General features: G+C 43.4%; 1 protein-coding gene across 1 annotated transcript in view; it reads right to left on the reverse strand.

Annotated features, from left to right (window-relative positions):
• Positions 1 to 22,359, reverse strand: part of LOC141047277 (uncharacterized) — a 1,035,999-nt gene that overhangs the window by 223,585 nt on the left and 790,055 nt on the right. The gene's annotated exons all lie outside the window — the stretch shown is intronic.

Genomic DNA, 22,359 nt, shown 5'->3' on the forward strand with positions numbered 1-22,359 from the left:
TTTATAAGCCACTCCAGTGTCAGGAATAGATATGTGAAAATCCAGTATAATTATTGTGTTTTTCCTCCTATAGAGACTGCCCTAGTTTGGTATTGTAACAGCTGTCAATTAGTAGTGCAGACAAATTGCCCTATTCTAAACTCAGTTTTCAGACGGCCCAATATACACCACTCAGGGAAACCTTCCCTGCTCCAAAGATCATTAGCAGCTTCTAACTAATAGCCATGCTGCGGTCTGTCAGGGAATGAATTCAATATCGTTATAAGACTAGGGATATGGGCAATCATAATGTCTGGGAGATCTGTGCCATTATTTAGTATGAATATGGAAATGATCCCTGGAAGTTAAGTGTTCCCTGAGCGGTATATACTGTATTTTCACATACTATCTATTCCTCACACTAGAGCGGCTTACAATGAAAGTATATAGTGTGAAGTCTGGGATCTGCCAATATGTGACTAGTTTTCTGATTGCTTCGGATAACATGATACATGATTTTAGGGTTTTTTTCGTCTAGTCTCCCTTGAATATAGGTCAATATTAAATAATCTCTTGATGATTCGCCTTTGGTGAGGATGATGAAACCCATAGAAATGAGAGACTTGGGGAGTGTGTATACGTCACCTCACCCTATATACCGAGATGTGGGGTATATGGTTTTCTATTAGTCACCTTCTGATTAACCTTCAAGGGGTGAATTGTGGGTCGAGTTTTACATTTGGAATTAATAAAGTTTAGTTTCATCCTCTTGTCAGTGAATCGTCTAATCAAGGGGGATATATTATATAAGTACAGACCAAAAGTTTGGACACGCCTTCTCATTCAAAGAGTTTGCTTTATTTTCATGACTGTGAAAATTGCAGATTCACTCTGAAGGCATCAAAACTATGAATTAACAAATGTGGAATTATATAATTAACAAAAAAGTGTGAAACAACTGAAAATATGTCTTATATTCTAGGTTCTTCAAAGTAGCCACCTTTTGCTTTGATTACTGCTTTGCAAACTCTTGGCATTCTCTTGATGAGCTTCAAGAGGTAGTCACCGGAAATGGTTTTCACTTCACAGGTGTGCCCTGTCACGTTTAATAAGTGGGATTTCTTGCCTTATAAATGGGGTTGTGACCATCAGTTGTGTTGTGCAGAAGTCTGGTGAATACACAGCTGATAGTCCTACTGAATAGACTGTTAACTGCTTTTTTCTTGCCATAATACACATTCTAAGTAAAGAAAAACGAGTGGCCATCATTAATTTAAGAAATGAAGGTCAGTCAGTCTGAAAAATTGGGAAAACTTTGAAAGTGTCTCCAAGTGCAGTGGCAAAAACCATCAAGCGCTACAAAGAAACTGGCTCACATGAGGACCGCCCCAGGAAAGGAAGACCAAGAGTCACCTCTGCTGTGGAGGATAAGTTCATCCGAGTCACCAGCCTCCAAAATCATAGGTTAAAAGCAGCTCAGATTAGAGACCAGGTCAATGCCACACAGAGTTCTAGCAGCAGACACATCTCTACAACAATTGATAAGAAGGAGACTTTGTGCAGCAGGCCTTCATGGTAAAATAGCTGCTAGGAAACCACTGCTAAGGACAGGCAACAAGCAGAAGAGACTTGTTTGGGCTAAAGAACACAAGGAATGGACATTAGACCAGTGGAAATCTGTTTTGGTCTGATGAGTCCAAATTTGAGATCTTTGGTTCCAACGATGCAGAAAAGGTGAAAGGATGGACTCTACATGCCTGGTTCCCACCATGAAGCATGGAGGAGGAGGTGTGATGGTGTGGGGGTGCTTTGCTGGTGACACTGTTGGGGATTTAATCAAAATTGAAGGCATACTGAACCAGCATGGCTACCACAGCATCTTACAGCGGCATGCTATCCCATCCGGTTTGCATTAAGTTGGACCATCACTTATTTTTCAACAGGACAATGACCCCAAACACACCTCCAGGCTGTGTAAGGGCTATTTGACCAAGAAGGAGAGTGATGGGGTGCTACGCCAGATGACCTGGCCTCCACAGTCACCAGACCTGAACCCAATCGAGATGGTTTGGGGTGAGCTGGACCGCAGAGTGAAGGCAAAAGGGCCAACAAGTGCTAAGCATCTCTGGGAACTCCTTCAAGACTGTTGGAAGTCACCGGAAATGGTCTATCTCTTGAAGCTCATCAAGAGAATGCCAAGAGTGTGCAAAGCAGTAATCAAAGCAAAAGGTGGCTACTTTGAAGAACCTAGAATATAAGACATCCAATATTTTCAGTTGGTTCACACATTTTTGTTAATTATATAATTCCACATGTGTTAATTCATAGTGTTGATGCCTTCAGAGTGAATCTACAATTTTCATAGACATGAAAATAAAGAAAACTCTTTGAATGAGAAGGTGTGTCCAAACTTTTGGTCTGTACTGTATGTGTGTATGTATGTGTGTATATATCTCCTCTCCCCTCTGTACCAGTCTGTCATTGTAAATTTGTTTACTGTTAACGATATCTGTAACTTCGTATGTAACCCCTTCTCATGTACAGCACCAGGGAATTAATGGCGCTATATAAATAAATAATAGGTGTGTGTGTGTGTGTGTGTGTGTGTGTGTGTGTATATATATATATATATACTGTATATAATATAATTTTTTGTTTTTTCTCAGTGAACTCATTCCTCATGTTTGGCCTCATTAAAATAAAAACACTCATACTCTGCTGGCGTGCCGGCTCCACTTCAGCGGTGTCGAGACTCGCTGTCCCGGGGCTATGTGAGTTTCTTATCTTACACCTCACGAGCCCTGCACCCAATCAGCGGCAGCTTCACTGTTCCCAACTTCAGACATTTTGAGCATCAACAGGAAGCCAGGGCTGCGGCTGCTCTCTGACTCATGATCCTCGATTTGTCCGAAGGTGGGGACAGTGACGCCAGCGCTGATTGGGCACAGGGCTCACATGATATAAAAACCTCAAAAGAGACCCAAGAATGCAAGTGCCGACACCACTGAAACGGTATGAAACAAAGCCTCCCACTAGAATTGACAGGCAAAAGAATGTATGGTTTAAAAATATATATTAATATTACAAAATAATTACAGTGTTATAACAATTCCAGTTATAATGATGCCTCTAGCCAAACAGATCACACTTGACTCCTTACTATATATAAGCTATCACAAAAGCTAAACAATGTCTCAGTTTAGAAAAAAATTCTTATATGGGCATTAACCCTTAAAAAATATAATAAGGTGCCACATGACTCTCAATACACCGCAGATAATGTGCATATAAAGCTAATGCAAAGTGCCTGTAAACATTACCAGCATACAATTAATAATGAGCAAAGGGATCACCAGTTAAATAAACCCAGACTAAGTGCATGTAAACATTGCTAGCTAATGCAATCAAAATTACGTGCTTATATAGAATTCATTACTTTAGTAGGGGAACCGCAGGAGACCTGCCACCCACCCCAACGTACGTTTCGATAAATTATTTTTCTGGGGGCATTGTTTAGCTTTTGTGATAGCTTATATATAGTCAGGAATTAAGTGTGATCTGTTTGGCTAGAGGTATCATTTTAATTGGAATTGTTAGAACACTGTAATGATTTTGTAATATTAATAATATATATTTTTAAACCATACATTCTTTAGCCTGTCCATTCTAGTGGGAGGCTTTGTTTCATGCCTTGTATTGAATGGGTTTTTGTAAAGGTTAATGGACTAAAATGTATACCGCTGAAACAGTGCCAGCAGGTGTTTTAAATTTTAACAGGACCAAACATGAGGAACCTTTTTTAAACATCAAAATTCCCACACAAAGAAAACTCATTGTACCTAGAGTGTGAGAAATTAATTACAGGAAAATCGTATTTTGTTGACCTTCGAAAATAACTCAGACGGGGAGAACCTATATATATTATTGACAAATTGTACAAAAACATGATGCGCACGGCGTGCGTTCAAGGGTGGAATATTATAAAGGGAGTTTTATAGAATAAACCAAATACCAACAGAAAATAAACAACCCAAAACAAACATTTATCGGTAAAAATAAATCTTTATTATGTAAAGTATAAAAGAATTGCACCATTTTCCGATACCTGTAGTGTCTCCATTTTTCATGATCTGGGGTTGGCTGAGGGCTTATTTTTTGCATGCCGAACTGATGTTTTTAATGATACCATTTTGGTGCAAAGACAATCATTTAATTGCACGTTATTGCATTTTAATGCAGTGTTGCGGCGTCCAAAAAAGTGTAATTCTGGCGCTTTGACTTTTCTCGTTACGCCGTTTTGTGATCAGGTTAACTCCATTTTTATATTAATAGATCGGGCGATTATGAATGCGGCGACACCAAATATGTATATGTTTGATTTTTTTTTTTTACTTTGAGTGGGGCGAAGGGGGTGTTTTGAACTTTTATATTTTTTTAATATTTTTAATAACTTTTTTTTCACTTTTGTCATTGTGAAGACATGCAGCATTGTATCTTAATTAACCCGATGACTATTTTTAGGAAACAAAGAATAATAGAATGTTATCTGTATGTTGGCTTTTAAATGTAAGTGTTGATTTCTGGTTAAATGAAAAAATACGAGAAGTCAGCTCACCACTTTCAGTCCATCTAGATGTCCAGCTTGCTTCATACAGTAGTACTTCGCACGGACAAGAGTGAAGCAACCACAGCAGGATCCAGTAATGAAGAATAACGTCCAGCGAATAATCCAAAGATAAAATTTAAGTTTTAATGCAAACAATGGTTAAAATTCCATTTAGATAATGTCCAGCACAATACACACACTGGCTCAATGCCGCTAATGATCAAAGTGTTTCGACCATTATCTAAGTGGAATTTTAACCATTGTTTGCATTAAAAGTTAAATTTTATCTTCGGATTATTTGCTGTGACTTGTAGACAGCCTGAATACATGTGGGGATTCCCTAACAAACAGGCAATCCCCAAATGTATTCAGGCTGTTTAACAGCCGTAAATCATGCAGCTTCGGCGACAAACTAAATCTCCCTGCACACCCAAATACTTGGATTACACCCGAGCATGCTCAGGAAAACCAGAGCACCGAACTTACTCGCTCATCACTACTGATATGCTAATTATGGATTGTGTTATGGAACCAGTTTGTTGACTTCGAAAGCAGAGAGGGAAAATCTATGCAAATAGGTTAAATAATCAAGTAATGCTGCTAGATCTCATCACCTTTCTTACCCTTTATGTAAATACTGAATGTGGGATACTTGATAAGCCTAAAAATAGGTTACACGCCTCTGTATAAAGAGACTGAGAGAGAGAAACAGCCAGAGAGATTCTGCCAAGACATCCATACATCCAAAGGACTAGAGACAGGACAGCAGCAATTTTATATCATGGCTCCATCAATAGGGACACAGATCTATCATTCTATAGGAAACAACCTAGTGGTTTTCAGCCTCAGTTGGAAGAATACAGATCTGCTCCATTGACCATGGCTGAACCATGGATACATTTTGAGAAGGCAGGTTGTGATCCTCGGATCAAATGGCCTTGTACCTTGTATGGTCTCAATGGACTGACATCTTTCTACGCTTGTTGTTACCTCCTCTCTGTGTGTGCCACAGGTGAGGTAGTGACCCTGGGAGCTCTGAAGTCACAGCTGCTATTATCCCGGCAAATCAGTGGAATGGTGAGACTCTGTAATGTGCACCATCTTGTGTATTTTGCTGGGACTGTTCTATGTGTTATCTGCCTGTTTTGTGGTTCAATAAAGCATTGTCACTCTTTTACCCTCACCCTGTGTTGTCTGAGTAGCATTTTGCCCACATTAAAAGGAGAGTAGGAGTTCGGCGGGACGATCCCTGGTCCATGCGGTTTTGGCTAGTGGCTAAAACTATCTGCAGATGCCTGGTGGTGTGAGTACGAGTTATACAATTATCTAAGAAGCTGATAATTAGAACGCTTAGAATTTGAAGCCATTAGGAAGAGGCAGAATAGTTAAAAGGAATTGGTTTGACCAGGAGTAGTATACAGCTGTAATCCAAGAAGAGTATTGTTTATAAGGCTAACTTAAAGTCACAACAACAGCAGCTTACATGGTTGCAGACATTCTCTGTGCTCTTCACCTCAGAAAATTGCACAGTGAAAGATTTAGCCTGTTAGTAAGAACAATATACAGCCTGTAATCCAGAGAAAGGATCATCTAAAAGCTATTGAGAAGCTGCAGTTTTCATAGACTTGTAAGGCTGTGTGCCCACGTTGCATTTTTTGTGTTTTTGCCGCTGCGGAAATGCTTTAAAAACGCTAGCAAAACGCATCCCATGCAATCCTATGGGATTCTGCAGTTGCTGTGCCAATGCTGCAGAGTTTTCCGTTGCTGAATCGCATAGCGGAAAAATGCAGCATGTCCATTAATTTTGCAGAATCGCAGCAATTTCTCCACCATAGGATTGAATTGAAATGCTCACTTTAGGCATGTCGTTATGCCCACCATGCGTAAAGTGAGCGCTTCATGTGAGGATGGTACCCAGGGTCTGGAGGAGAGGAGACTCTCCTCCATGCCCTGGGTACCATATTCCTGTAAAACATAAAATTAAAAAAAATATAGGGATATACTTACCCTCTGTGGGCCCCCGGAGTCCTCAGCGGTGCTGCCGGCAAGTTCCGTTCCAAGGCGTGCTTTGTGAGAATGACTTCTGATGACAGCGGTCACGCGACCCTGACGTTACAAAGGTCCTTCACGCAAAGCACGCCTCATAACGAAACTTGCCGTCAGCACCATTGAGGACCGGGATCGCCGCTGAGGAGATCGGGGGCCGCCACGAGGTGAGTATATCCATTTTTTTTATTATTTTTAACATTCTATCTTTTACTATTGATGCTGCATAGGCAGCATCAATAGTAAAAAGTTGGATCATACTTGTCAAGCACTATACTTGACAAATGTGACCAACCTGTCAATCACTTTTCCAAGCAATGCTTCAAATCACTTGGACAAGCGCTAGCATTTTGCAGACTAAAAACTCTTGCAAAGCGCTTGTGTTTTGCAGGAAAACGCATGTGAATTCCGCATGCGTTTTACCCGCAGCTGGGAGTTGCGGAAATGCTGCAGACAATTTTGCAGAATTTCTGCAACGTGAGCACATAGCCTAACACTTTCTCTGTGCTCTTCAGCTCATCTATTTGCAACTTTGTATTGGTCTCCTTGACAACCAGGAGCAGAACAGCCCCAACCCTTGCATTCCTGCCACTATGTCGGAGACTAAAAGAACCCTTTCACTGCTAGTCCTGCTGCAGCAAGAAATGTAAACAGAACTTCTCACAGTTCTCAGTGAAAGATCCAAAAATCAACCAATCATACATGGAAGGTCAAAGAGAACCTAGAATCTGCCAAAAGTGAATTGCTACACCACACAACTTGCCTATGGAAAAGTGTGCTGAACCAAGTGACAGAGGGAGCCCTTGAACAATTGTACTCTGCATACCAGTCTTATAAAGACACTTGTAAAAAATACATCTCTCCTCTGCTGAAATTAAATATGCCAAAGTCTCTAAAGGAACTGCAGGACTTCCAACAGCTCAAAGCCGAACGAGATTGCACCGTGCATGACATTGTGGACAATACAGAAGCAAAAAAATCGCATAAATGTCAGAAGCGGCTTTGCACAGATCCAGGTCCGCTAGGAGCTCAAAGCACTCAGTCAAGTCAAGCTCATCTAGGTACTCAACCCTCAGTGAGCAATTCATAAGAGCACGTGTGGAAGCGGAATCTACAAAAGTGCAAGCCGTTTTTGCCCAAAGGAAGGCAGAGAGGGAAACAGAATCTGCATGCAAGAAAGCAGAGATGAAAGTTGAATCTACACGCAAGAAAGCAGAGATGGAAGCTGAATCTGCACACGAGAGGGAGGAAATAGAAGCCCTGCAGAAGGAAAGTGAACATGCAGCAGCCATGGCAAAGCTAAAGCTCTTCCAGCAAGCCCTAGTTGGGAGCCAAGGAGGCAGCCTCAATTTGTGCGAATTCAACAAGGAAGACTTACTTAAGTGCACAAGACACTATGTGCTGCACCAAACCAATGAACCCCTGACCACTAACATTCCCGCCAGTACCGACCCCTCTCCAAAGTATCAAGACGCCGATCCGCCTGCAGCTCCCAGCTTTCAAGGTCAGTCCAATGTGCCACAAACATTCAAACCCGAACCTCCTTCATGCTTCAATACACAGCCAAATCCTACACCCCAGCCATGCCATACAGCTCCAGTCACATCTATAGCAGAAACTATTCTCAGCAAACCGGTTACTGCATTAAATGCTTATGTCGTATCATACCATCCTACATTTCTAAGTCAAGACGCTACAGACCATATGATCAGCGCTACTCAGCCAGCAATTGTCTTCCCAAAGTCAGAGAAAACTGACATGTCTGACTTTGCAAGGTACATGGTTCACCATAAACTTACTAAGACCGGTCTCACCAGGTTCGATCATCAACCAGAAAACTATAGAAGTTGGAAATGTACCTTTAAAGCCGCAATTGGAGACCTTGGCATCATTGCTGCTGAAGAGCTGGATCTGTTAGTCAGGCAGCTCGGACCTCAATCCACAGAGCGGGTCAAGAGGCTTTGAGCCGTCCACATCAGTAATCCAGCAGCTGGTCTCATGGCTGCATGGGAAAGACTAGTATGTAGCTTTAGCAGTCCCGAAGCTATAGAGAATGCATTGTTCAAGCGACTACAGGATTTCCCCAAAATATCTGGCAAGGACAGTTCAAAATTTCTAGAGCTCAGCGACCTGCTCTTAGAGCTCCAGTTAGCCAAGGCAGACACGCACCAATTGGCCTCAGCTACCTGGACATCGCTCGTGGGGGGAAACCCATAGTTGCCATGTTACACTACAACATACAAGAAACGTGGTCCATATGAGGGTCAAACTGCAAAAGACAATACCATAATAATAATCTTTATATAGCGCCAACATATTCCACAGTGCTTTTCAGTTTAACAGTTTCAAAACGCAAGTCATAAGTAACAACGTTAACAATACAATAATTCAAGCAAAATAAGACGACCCTGCTCGTGAGAGCTTACAATCTTCAATGAGGTGGGGGAGATACAAAGTACAGGTGTGTAATTACAGTGAAGGTCCAGCCTTCTTGAGGGAGTGAGGGATGGATGGAGATAGTGAATGGGCTACACACGCACACTTACACATAGAATAACTTTGATTAATGAATGTGATAGGCCGCTCTGAACAAATGTGTTTGAGGGAGCGCCTAAAACTATGCAAATCCCAAGTCTCTTTTCCTCCATTTTCCTATTTCTGTGACTTCATCAAGATGATTGCAGAGTGCAAAACCAACCCCAGCTTCTGCTATGAAGAACCCAGCGGCTCTGCATCATCCCCTAAGTACGGGAGTTCATGCTCTCACGACAGCAACCACAGCGCTCCAGTGTCTGCAGAAAAGACAGAAGTTCTGCCTACAGTCATGGCCAAAAGTTTTGAGAATGACACAAATATTATATTTTCACATGATCTGCTGGCCTCTGATTTTTATGTGTGTTTGTCAGATGTTTTTATCACATACAGAAATATAATTGCAATCATATTATGAGTAGCAAAAGGTTATATTGACAGTTAGAATGAGTTAATGCAGCAAGTCAATATTTGCAGTGTTGACCCTTCTTCTTCAGGACCTCAGCAATTCTCCCTGGCATGCTCTCAATCAACTTCTGGATCAAATCCTGACTGATAGCAGTCCATTCTTGCAAAATCAATGCTTTTATTTTGCCTGAATTTGAAGGTTTTTGTTTGTCCACCCGTCTCTTGATGATTGCCCACAAGTTCTCAATGGGATTAAGATCTGGGGAGTTTCCAGGCCATGGTCCCAAAATCTCTATGTTTTGTTCCCTGAGCCATTTAGTTATCACCTTTGCTTTATGGCAAGGTGCTCCATCATGTTGAAAAAGGCATTGTTGATCGCCAAACTGCTCTTGGACGGTTGGGAGAAGTTGCTCTTGGAGGACATTCTGGTACCATTCTTTATTCATGGCTGTGTTTTTAGGCAAGACTGAGAGAGAGCCCATTCCCTTGGCTGAGAAGCAACCCCACACATGAATGGTTTCAGGATGCTTTACAGTTGGCATGAGACAATGCTGGTGGTAGCACTCACTTGGTCTTCTCCGAATAAGCCGTTTTCCAGATGTCCCAAACAATCGAAAAGGGGATTCATCAGAGAAAATGACTTTACCTCAGTCCTCGGCAGTCCACTCCCTGTACCTCTTGCAGAATATCAGTCTGTCCATGATGTTTTTCCTGGAGAGAAGTGGCTTCTTTGCTGACCTCCTTGAGACCAGGCCTTGCTCCAAGAGTCTCCGCCTCACAGTGCGTGCAGATGCACTCACACCTGCCTGCTGCCATTCCTGAGCAAGCTCTGCACTGCTGGTAGCCCGATCCACAGCTGAAACACTTTTAAGAGACGGTCCTGGCGCTTGCTGGTCTTTCTTGGGCTCCCTGGAGCCTTTTTGGCAACAAGGGAACCTCTCTCCTTGAAGTTCTTGATGATGCGATAGATTGTTGACTGAGGTGCAATCTTTCTAGCTGCGATACTCTTCCCTGTTAGGCCATTTTTGTGCAGTGCAATGATGACTGCACGTGTTTCTTTAGAGATAACCATGGTTAACAGAAGAGAAACAATGATGCCAAGCACCAGCCTCCTTTTAAAGTGTCCAGTGGTGTCATTCTTACTTAATCATGACAGATTGATCTCCAGCCCTGTCCTCATCAACACCCACATCTGTGTTAATGGAGCAATCACTGAAACGATGTTAGCTCGTCCTTTTAAGGCAGGGCTGCAATGATGTTGAAGTGTGTTTTGGGGGATAAAGTTCATTTTCTAGGCAAATATTGACTTTGCAAGCAATTGCTGTTAAGCTGATCACTCTTTATAACATTCTGGAGTATATGCAAATTGCCATTAGAAAAAATGAAGCAGTAGACTTTGTAAAAATTAATATTTGTGTCTTTCTCAAAACTTTTGGCCATGACTGTACACTGACATCAGCACCAGAAAAAGGCAATAAAGTTGAGAAGGTAGAAAATCCAAACCGCCCATGTCCAATTCACAAACTGCCACATCCCCTGAAGAAGTGCATCGGCTTCAGGAAGAAACCCCTTCATGAACGAAATGAGCTCTTGAAGAAATTTAACGTATGCTTCAGGTGCTGCGCCTCTAGCAAACATCTTGCTAAGGACTGTCATCACCATCATTTGTCTAGAGTGTGACAGCGAAGACCACATACAAGCGCTCCATCCATCACAGGTTCCCTTCCTCAGGATGCCGGTGGCAGAAATGTGTCAACGCCGCGGCCCAGTATACATGGCAAGCAGAGCAAAGTGCATCACTGGTTTCCCTGCGGTCATCTTCCTGAAGCCGTGGGCTGTCAGAGGCTTCAGGATCATGGCCACCAGAGGCTGCACGAGCACAGATTGAGACCTCGGCGGCACTCTGCTTCAGAAAAATGGCCGTTGTGATCTCAATCTGAGCACACGCGGCCTCTGATGGCTATTTACCTGAAGCCTCCGGTGGCCCACAGCTTCAAGTAGATGGCCACAGGGAAATTAGTGATGCACTCTGCCCTGCTCGCCGTGGACACCGGGCCGCAGCGTGGATACATTTCTGCCACCGTTGTCCTGAGGAAGGGACCCTGCTCCATGCTCTGCCTCACTGCCGACTCCGGACCCGCAGCATCGAACCCCGGGACTGCAGCATTGCCCCACTTCTGACACCTCCAGCCTCCTGAGGAAGGAACCATGTCTTCTGTGTCCCCACTGTATCGCCCCCGGCCCTCAGGTAAGATACCTTAAATTCGGACAGTAAGACGGATCTCCATGTAATAAAAATCTTTTTTGTTATTTTCCATCCCAAAACTTGGGGTGCATCTTATAGTCCGTTGCGACTTATAGTCCAAAAAATACGGTAATAGTTTTCTTCTCATATCTCCACGTCTGAAAGGTTTGACGACTTTTTCTATACCTAGAACTGAAAGGGAACTTGTATTATTCCCCATGTGTGCTTTTACAATGTTTGTATACCACTAGTGTTGAGCATTCCGATACTGCAAATATCGGGTATCGGACGATATTCACTGTATCGGAATTCTGATTCTGATTCTTTTTTTCAACATCGGATACCGGAATCCGAAGTCCCCATAATGCAATGAGCCACTGTTGTGGCTGTGATTGGCTGCTGAAATGATGTCATCATGATGCGCGGTCTGTACCGACAGCCGGGAGTCTGTACGGGCCTGCCGGGGGCTTGTGCCGGCTGCCGGGGGTCTGTACGGGCCTGCCGGGGGCCTGTGCCGGCTGCCGGGGGTCTGTACGGGCCTGCCGGGGGCTTGTGCCGGCTGCCGGGGGTCTGTACGGGCCTGCCGGGGGCTTGTGCCAGCTGCCAGGGGTCTGTACGGGCCTGCCGGGGGCCTGTGCCGGGGGTCTGTACGGGCCTGCCAGGGGCTTGTGCCGGCTGCCGGGGGTCTGTACGGGCCTGCCGGGGGCTTGTGCCGGCTGCCGGGGGTCTGTACGGGCATGCCGGGGGCTTGTGCCGACTGCCGAGGTTCTGTACGGGCCTGCCGGGGGCCTGTGCCGGCTGCCGGGGGTCTGTACGGGCATGCCGGGGGCTTGTGCCGGCTGCCAGGGGTCTGTACGGGCCTGCCGGGGCTTGTGCCGGCTGCAGGGGGTCTGCGCGGGCCTGCTGGGGGTCTTGTGTGTGTGTGTGTGTGTGTGTGTGCAGGCATCGTCCGATGGGACTACAAGTCCCTGTCGGGCGATGCCTGCTACAATGACAGTGATTGACACATTAGCCAATGATGGGACAGTAGTAGTCCCATCATCCGGCTAATGTGTTGAATGTAAAATAAAAAAATAAAAAAAAAAAAAAATATATATATATATATATATATATACATACATACATACATACATACTATATCCCACAAACAGAGACTGGACAGACATCTGACTGGGATGATTTAGCGAATCCTGCTTTGAGCAGGGGGTTGGACCAGATGGCCCAGGAGGTCCCTTCCAACTCTGATTCTATGATTCTACTACATTCATACAACATTCATACATACTACATACATACTACATACTACATACATACTACATAACTACATTCATACAACATGCATACATACTACATACATACTACATATATACTGCATTCATACAACATACATAGTACATATATACTACATTCATACAACATACATACTACATATATACTACATTCATACAACATACATATATACTACATACATATATACTACATTCATACAACATACATACTGCATACATACAACATGCTACAGACATACAACATACATACTACATACAACATACATACTACATACAATACATTCATGCATTCATACAATACATATATACTACATTCAACATACATACATAGTACATACTACATACATACTACATACATACAACATGCTACAGACATACAACATACATACTACATACAATGCATTCATACAATACATACATATAGACATACAGTACATATAACATAGAGTACATACTCACCATCACGTGTCACTTTGATCCCCGAAGCCAGTGTCATCTGTGGAAAAATATGAAAATAACAAACAAGCAATATACTCCCTGATCTGCAGAAAACCACGAATGTCCCACGCCGATCACCCGTGGAGAACAGCAGCATCAGCTGATGGGACCGCTCTCTACGGGGCTCCAGGAATACAATGGCGGAAGGTAGGTATCCTTCTGCACTGTATTTCTCCACCACTGTAAAAAAAATAGTCCCTGGTCTCAATTTATGGCAAAAGCTGCGTTGGAACTTTCTCACACAGCAATGCCAAAAGTGAGACTAGGGACTATTTTTTTTTACAGTGGCGGAGGAATACAGTGCGGAAGGATACCTACCTCCCATCATTGTATTCCTGGAGCCCCATAGAGAGTGGTCGCATCAGCTAATGCTGCTGTTCTCCACGGGAGATCGGCGTGGGACACTCGTGGATTTCTGCGGATCAGGGAGTATATAGGTTGTTTGTTATTTTCATATTTTTCCACAGATGACACTGGCTTCGGGGATCAAAGTGACAAGTATTTGTGAGTATGTGCTCTATATTATATGTACTGTATGTCTATATGTATGTATGTATGTATTGTATGAATGTATGAATGTATTGTATGTAGTATGTATGTTGTATGTCTGTTGTATGTCTGTGGCATGTTATATGTATGTAGTAAGTATGTAGTATGTATGTATGCTGTATGAATGCAGTATATATGTTATATGAATGTAGTATATATGTAGTATGTATGTACTGTATGTATGCTGTATGTATGTATGCTGTATGTATGCTAGTATACATGTAGTATGTATGTTGTATGAATGTAGTATATATGAAGTATGTATGTAGTATGTATGTATGTTGTATGAATTTTGTATATATGTAGTATGTATGTATGCTGTATGAATGTAGTATGTATGTATGTTGTATGAATGTAGTATATATGTAGTATGTATGTATGTTGTATCAATGTAGTATATATGTAGTATGTACAGTATGTATGCTGTATGAATGTAGTATGTATGTTGTATGAATGTAGTATGTAGTATGTATGCTGTATGAATGTAGTATATATGTAGTATGTATGTTGTATGAATGTTGTATATATGTAGTATGTATGAATGTTGTACATATGTAGTATGTATGTATGTAGTATGTATATTTGTTTTTTTTTACATTCAACACATTAGCCGGATGATGGGACTACTACTGTCCCATCATTGGCTAATGTGTCAATCGCTGTCATTGTAGCAGGCATCGCCCGATGGGACTTGTAGTCCCATCGGACGATGCCTGCACACACACAAGACCCCCAGAAGGCCCGCACAGACCCCCGGCAGCCGGCACAAGCCCCCGGCAGGCCCGTACAGACCCCCGGCAGCCGGCACAAGCCCCCGGCAGGCCCGTACAGACCCCCGGCAGCCGGCACAAGACCCCGGCAGGCCCGTACAGATCCCCGGCAGCCGGCACAAGCCCCCGGCAGGCCCGCACAGACCCCCAGCAGCCGGCACAAGCCCCCGGCAGGCCCGTACAGACCCCCGGCAGGCCTGTACAGATCCCCGGCAGGCCCGCACAGACCCCGCCTGCACACACAGACACGCACAGTGTCCGCCCACGCACCGCCCACACTCTTCCCCCCTCCCGAACTGGATGTGCAAGTAAAGAAAGGGTTTTTTTTAATTCAGATATTTCTGTCCCATTGACTTGATTGGGACTTCCGGGATTGGAATCGGCGATACCCGATACTTTTTGGATATCGGCCGATCCAATCCAATCCGATATTTCTCAATATCGGATGGTATCGCTCAACACTAGATACCACAGATATATTGTGTTCAGTCTGACTGCCGGCATCAGAGAGATGTCTCCTCACTCGCTTCTTCACCTGCCCTATAGTGCAGCCACATATTGTAGGCTGCACAATGTGCTCTCTATTAGGTAGACTACACCTTCTGTGTTGCAATTCATATAACTTGTAATGGGGAAGACAGAACCTGAGGATTTGGAAGAAAAGGTGGTGGTTTTATTCATATGGGTACAAGTTTTACACGGGTGTGAACCACATTTATAAGATCCTTTGACATCTAGCCATGTTTTATATGTATTTGTATTTAGTCGAAAACAGGAAGGAGAGAGAGTTCCACCCAATGTAGGTGCCTTTTCAGCAGAAAAACACAATCCAGAGTTTTTTATAATATCAATTAGTTTCCTCTCCTGATATAGAATCGGTACATGTTTTTTAATAAGTTTAAGGCTACTTTCACACTTGCGTTTTTTGCACACACAAACGCAGTAAAAAAGCACACAAACGCATACAAACGCTGCATTTTTTTTGCAGCATTTTTGTGCGCATGAAGCAAAAAACGCAGCGTTTTCAATGCGTTTGCATTTTTTTGCACATTGTTTTCACCAAAAAAAAAAATCAAGATAACAATCTTGCAACACACACCACCAATGGGACATCAGTGGTGGTGTGGAATGGTAATTTATAGACCCTGTCTACAGCCGTATTCTTCACATTTGCTTGATTGTTCTCATGTCAACATGGATCTGCGCTGGAAGAGTTTTCACTTCAACTTGGATTTGGACATCGCGATGGCTAGGGCATATGCAGTTGCTTGCCATGAACAAAGGAAGAGAGAGAGACAGCGAAGACGGCAGCAGCGGCGTTTGTGGATACATCCAATTGTTGAACTCAGGGAGAGCTGTGGGGCATACCACACCCTCTACAGCGAGCTACAGGCAAACCCGGAGAAATTTACAGATGATATCCGGATGTCCCAAGAAAGCTTCAGGGATTTGCTTGCTCGTGTCCAAGAATCCATCCAGAGACAGGACACACAGCTCCGTCGTGCGATTCCTCCTGAGGAACGGCTCCTAGTGACATTACGGTACGTAATATTTAAAAATCAAGAGGGGGTGTCTGCTTTTTTTTTTTTGTGACATGTACTAATCAAAACCTGGCCTAATTATTTTTCTTGAATGTACTAATTTTTTATTTTATTGTTTTAAAAAACCATATACAGAAATATTAATTTTACTTCTTTCTGTTTCACAGATTCCTGGCGACTGGAGAGACCCTATCTTCACTACACTTCCAGTACCGTATTGGAATCTCTACCTTGTCTGGAATTGTTGCGGACACCTGCCGGGCTCTCTGAAATGTTCTTTGTCCAGAATTTATGCCCCTGCCCACCGCTGAGAAGTGGATGGAAATTGCTGACAAATTCTGGACAGTCTGCAATTTCCCCAACTGTTTGGGAGCTGTTGTTGGTAAACACATACGGATCATCAAACCCAAAAGAACTGGATCAGAGTACTATAATTACAAAAAGTACTTTTCAACAGTACTCATGGCCATTGCGGATGCCAGATGTATGTTTGTTCTTCTCCACACTGAAGCTCCGCCACTGCCCTTTGTAATGGTTGGGGATGAGGCTTTTCAAATGTGCACAAACCTATTGAAACCCTACTCCAGCCGTGACTTGGACCACACCAAAAAAATCTTTAATTACAGGCTGACCAGGGCCAGAAGAACTGTAGAGTGTGCTTTTTGGATTCTTGTCTCCAGATGGCAAATTCTCGGCACAGCCATTAATCTTAAACTTGAAACAGTGGATGAGATGGTAAAGGTATGTGTGGTTCTACATAATTTTGTGATGGCTAAAGAGCACCCGACCTTTGAACTCTATGATGCTGCTCTTAACCCATTGCCTGAATTCACTCAGCACCCTCTCAGGTCATCCGTTGAAGTTGGCCAAATGAGGGACCAATTTGCGGCCTACTTTATCTCTGATGTAGGACGGGTGCACAGGCAAGATGAAATGGTGTAAAAATGTTTTCGTGTGTGTATGTTAATAAGAAACATGTTTTGATATCTGTACCAAGTGCACTATGTCTTTTTACACTCCAATAAAATAAACAACTTCCCATGTATACCTGTGAATTCATGATGTTCTCACACCTGGGCAGGGAAATACACATACGAGTTAGACTGCAGCATCGATAGTCTGCGTGAAATATATTGCTACGTAAGCGATGCTGCAGGTTAAACATCATATGTGTATTCACCTGCCCATGATTGATAATTAGTTATGATACTAGGCCTGGGTATTGGCCATAGGCCTGGGTATTGGCAATATGACGTGTATTTTACCCATTAGTTGATTCAACACACATTTAGTAAGAGTATGTTGTTAATTACAAGGTTTATCTATAATCCCCCTGGCCTAGTATCACAATAAGTGAAATGAGGATGGTAAAAACTTTTGTGGGAAGGGAGGCCAGTGATGGGAATGGAGCTAGACACACTAGGAGGACAGAGGTTCCGCGATAGTGGTCCTAACTGTTCTTTGACTCCTTAAATTGGCCTGCCTGGACCTCCTTGGGCCCAATGCCTGCCTTGATTAGTGGCCCCGCCTGGAACTTGGGGCAAATAAGGAATGTGGGTCCCCGTCTGCTGCTGTGGCTGCTGCTGCTGTGCCTGCTGCTTCTGTGCCTGCTGCTGTTGCTGTGGCTGCTGCTGCTGCTGTTGATGCTCTGTGGTGATGGTGGCAGTGCTCATCCTTGCAGCAGGACTGGTGGCGGCAGTGATGGTCCAGGTTTGCGGAGTGGTGGCGGCGGCAGGGCTAGTACATGTTATAGTGTTGGCGGCACGGCTGTTCCACGTTTGAGGAGTGGTCACTGTGGCTGTGCTCCAAGCATGCATGGGGGTGGCGGTGGTGCTCCAGACAGGAACAGCGCTTGCAATGGTGGTGTCGGTGAAGTGACCAGCAGCACTCAGACTTGTGGTGGTGTAATGGTGGGTGTCCTGGCTTTGAATAGAGGAGTCCGTGCAGTGGTATGCAGCACAAGTCGGTAGTGAGGTGAAGCGAGTCAATGGTGGCACAGTTGGAAATGACACCACTGACTGCTGCCCGTGCCGATTCTGCTGCATAGCCTGCAAGAAAGCATTGTTGCAGGCCTGCATCACACTCAGCTGTTGCTCAGGACTAAGGTGTTCCGCCATGCCCTTTTCATTTTTACTAAAAAAATGGTGCACTGGTCTGTTGAAGTCGGCCTCCAGACAGTCAAGGCGCTGTTCGACAGAGTGGAAGCGGTGTTCCATGTGGTTAAAACCCACGTTCCATAAGTGAAAAACCGCTTTCCACTCTGTCTGACAGCAACTTGAGGCTGGCATTAAAGGCCTCGCTCAAGTGCATAAACTCGGGCAAGACATTCCTGTCCAAGGCCCTCTGCTGCTGGCGGGTAGTGCCCGCATAACCAGTGGCAGAGACCTGAGACAGGGAAACACCTGATTGACCAGCATCCTGGTCAGCAGCTGTCCGTGTTGCTGACGTGCAAGGTGCTTCCTGGCTGTCAGATGACTGAGACTGGTCCGAGGTCGTCCGATGAAGGACCACTCCAGGGCCAGGTTGCAGGGTGCTGCTCCAGGCAGGGCTGTGGAGTCGGAGTCTTGGAGTCGGAGTCGGAGCTCATTTTGGTGGAGTCGGAGTGGGTATAAAATGGTCCGACTCCGACTCCTAATATATATATATTAAATTGGGTACAGTAGTTCAATGCAGAATGTGCTGAATATTTTTTCATAGGAATTTGGGAAAGTTATGAAATGTTCTATAAATGGCTGTTCTATTCCTGATCTAAGGCTACATTCACACAGTGTTTTTCCTGCGTTTTTTGAGGATACGTTTTTCAGCTGCAAAACCTGATCAGCTTTTTAAAAAACCAAATCACCTGAAAGGTTTTTGAGCTCATAGATAATGTTTTTTCAATAGCAAAAGCAGAATAGAAATCTGCTCTATCTATATATCCATATCTGTCTATCCAGGAAAGATGTATATCTTTGTACCGTGTTAGCCAGTAGATAGAAAAATATTCAGAATTGAGAGTCCTCAATTCTGAATATTTTTCTATCTGTCTATCCATATCTTATCTGTACCAAAAAGAATGAAAGCTGGGTAGCACACAGACTAACAATCATTTGCATATTCCCAGTGCCTTCTGGGATAAGTGAAGAGTCTCCGCGAGCTCAACGATCACTGGGTTTTGGCCGTTGCAGCTGAAAAGAGGAAATTTTGGCTCATCTTTCATCGTTTTTAAGAAATCTCAATATGGAAGAGGCCAGGAGCCATTTGGTGAGCTGCATTTCTTGCTACATGTTCACAGGCTTACCAGTGGAAAAGCCAAACTTCACATGCCACAAATGCAAGCTTGTGTCCCTGTTGGAGGAAAAGTTGCAAAATCTCGAATAGAGGTTAGCTACGTTGAAGATCATTAAGGAAGGTGAAGAGTTCTTAGACAGAGCAGAATTATCTCTTCATGTTACAGAAAGAGAAGAAATTCGAAGTGCACCTGAAGAAACAGAGGAATGGAGACATGTGACCCAGAGAAGCAGGAGGATCAGGAGGCAGTCAGCACCCATACTTCTCAGGAACCAGTACCAGGCTCTCACGCAGGAAAACGATGAAGAAATACATCAGGATAAGACTTTGCCCACAAACAGCAACCTTGTACGCCTTCAGAATCCTCCTGGATGGAGAAAGAAGAATGTTGTGAAGAAGAAACGGAGAGTGGTGGTCATGGGGGATTCCCTGCTGAGAGGAACAGAGGCTGCTATCTGCAGACCGGATATAACTTCAAGAGAAATGTGCTGTCTTCCAGGTGCAAAAATTAAAGATGCGTCTGACAGGATATCAGGACTCTTCAGACCTACAGATGACTACCCATTCCTGCTACTACATGTGGGGACAAATGACACGGCAAGAAACGACCTGGAAACCATCTGCAGAGACTTTGAAGACTTAGGCAAGAAAGTGAAAGAACTGGGAGCGCAGGTGGTCTTCTCTTCCATCCTCCCAGTGGATGGCCATGGAACAAGGAGGTGGAATAACATTCTGCAGGTGAACAACTGGCTACGTCGATGGTGCCATCAGCAACGATTTGGATTTATGGATCACGGAGTGAATTACCTTTACGATGCACTACTTGCTAGAGATGGGGTGCACCTTACGAAGACTGGAAAACATGTATTTGGAAGTCGCCTTGCTACACTTGTAAGTAGAGCTTTAAACTAGAACAACATGGGAAGGGAAGCAAAAGACCAGAAAAAGCCATACACCTGACAAATGCTATTGAGAACTCTGCTATTAGAAGTGAAAAGGAAGAACAAAGACAAAAGAATCTAAATAATAAAAATATTGGAGAAAGAGAAACCTATCACAAACTAAAATGTTTCTATACTAATGCACAAAGCATGGGCAACAAACAAGTAGAATTGGAACTACTAACACAGGAAAAGAAATATGATGTCATTGGAATCACTGAAACTTGGTGGGACAATACACATGATTGGAATACAAGACTAGAAGGATACAACTTATTTGCAAGAAACAGACTTGATAAACGAGGAGGAGGTGTCGCATTGTATGTTAGAAACGCGTATATCTGCACAGAGATTGAAGCTTCAGAGACTGGGAGTTCTGTGGAAACTGTTTGGGTAAGAATACAAGGACAGAACAATGGAAAGGATACCATTGTAGGCATTTACTACAGGCCGCCTGTGCAAGCTGAAGATATGGATGAACTCTTTATTCATCAAATGGCCAAGTTCTCCAAAAAATATGACAGTCTCATGGGAGATTTCAACTATCCAGACATTTGTTGGGAATCTCTCTCAGGCAAAACTAACAGGTCAAGGAAATTCTTATCCTCTCTTGCTGACAACTTTATCTTCCAAAAGGTAGGGGAGAAAACAAGGAGAATTGCTACCTTGGATCTAATCCTTATAAACAGGGAGGAAATGGTTGAGGAGGTAAAAGTGGCTGGGACCCTAGGAGGTAGCGACCATGCTATTTTAGAATTTTGGATAACTAGAGGAGGAAGACCTGTGAAGACTCAGACGTCAAGGTTAGATTTCAGAAAGGCAGATTTTAAGGGATTCAGAAAGAGAATTGGAGGGATCCAACGGCTGGATATCCTTAAAGACAAAAATGTCCAGGAAGGATGGGAAATCTTGAAAAATGAAATTCTCAAAGCACAGTTGTTAACAATTCTGAAAAGAGGGAAGAATAGGAAGCATTTAAGGAAGCCAGGATGGATGAACACAGATCTTAAGCACATGCTAAAAAGGAAGAAAAAAAAGTTTATAAAATGGAAAGAGGGAGGCATATCTAAAGAAGAATATAATGCTGTCTGCAGAACCTACAGGGCACAAATCAGATTATCTAAAGCTGACAATGAATTGAGGCTTGCAAGAGATGTCAAAAGCAATAATAAAGGATTTTGGGGATATGTCAAAAGTAAAAGAAAAGTCAAAGATGCTATAGGATTTTTACAGGATGAAAATGATGAAATGGTAAGACAGGATGTTGAGAAGGCCGAACTTTTAAATTCCTATTTTGCATCTGTTTTCTCTCAGAAAGGAAATGTAACATCAACTGTTCTTCACTGTCCTATTAAGGGAATAGAAGAATCCAGGATATCTATAAACAGAAAGATAGTGAGGAAACACTTAGCTAACCTAAATGAATTGAAGTCTCCAGGTCCAGATGAATTACACCCCAGAGTACTGAAGGAGATAGCAGAAGAAATTTTTGAACCCCTCTCCATAATCTTTGAAAATTCTTGGAGAACAGGAGAAGTCCCAGAAGACTGGAGAAGAGCAAATGTTGTTCCTATCTTCAAAAAGGGGAAGAAGGTGGACCCAGGCAACTATAGGCCGGTGAGTCTGACTTCTATACCAAGAAAGATCTTTGAACAAATTATTAAACAACATGTATGTCAGTACCT

Source organism: Dendrobates tinctorius, unplaced genomic scaffold, assembly GCF_039654945.1.
Source record: "Dendrobates tinctorius isolate UK_male_01 unplaced genomic scaffold, ASM3965494v1 ptg000126l, whole genome shotgun sequence".
NCBI classification, from domain to species: Eukaryota; Metazoa; Chordata; class Amphibia; order Anura; family Dendrobatidae; genus Dendrobates; species Dendrobates tinctorius.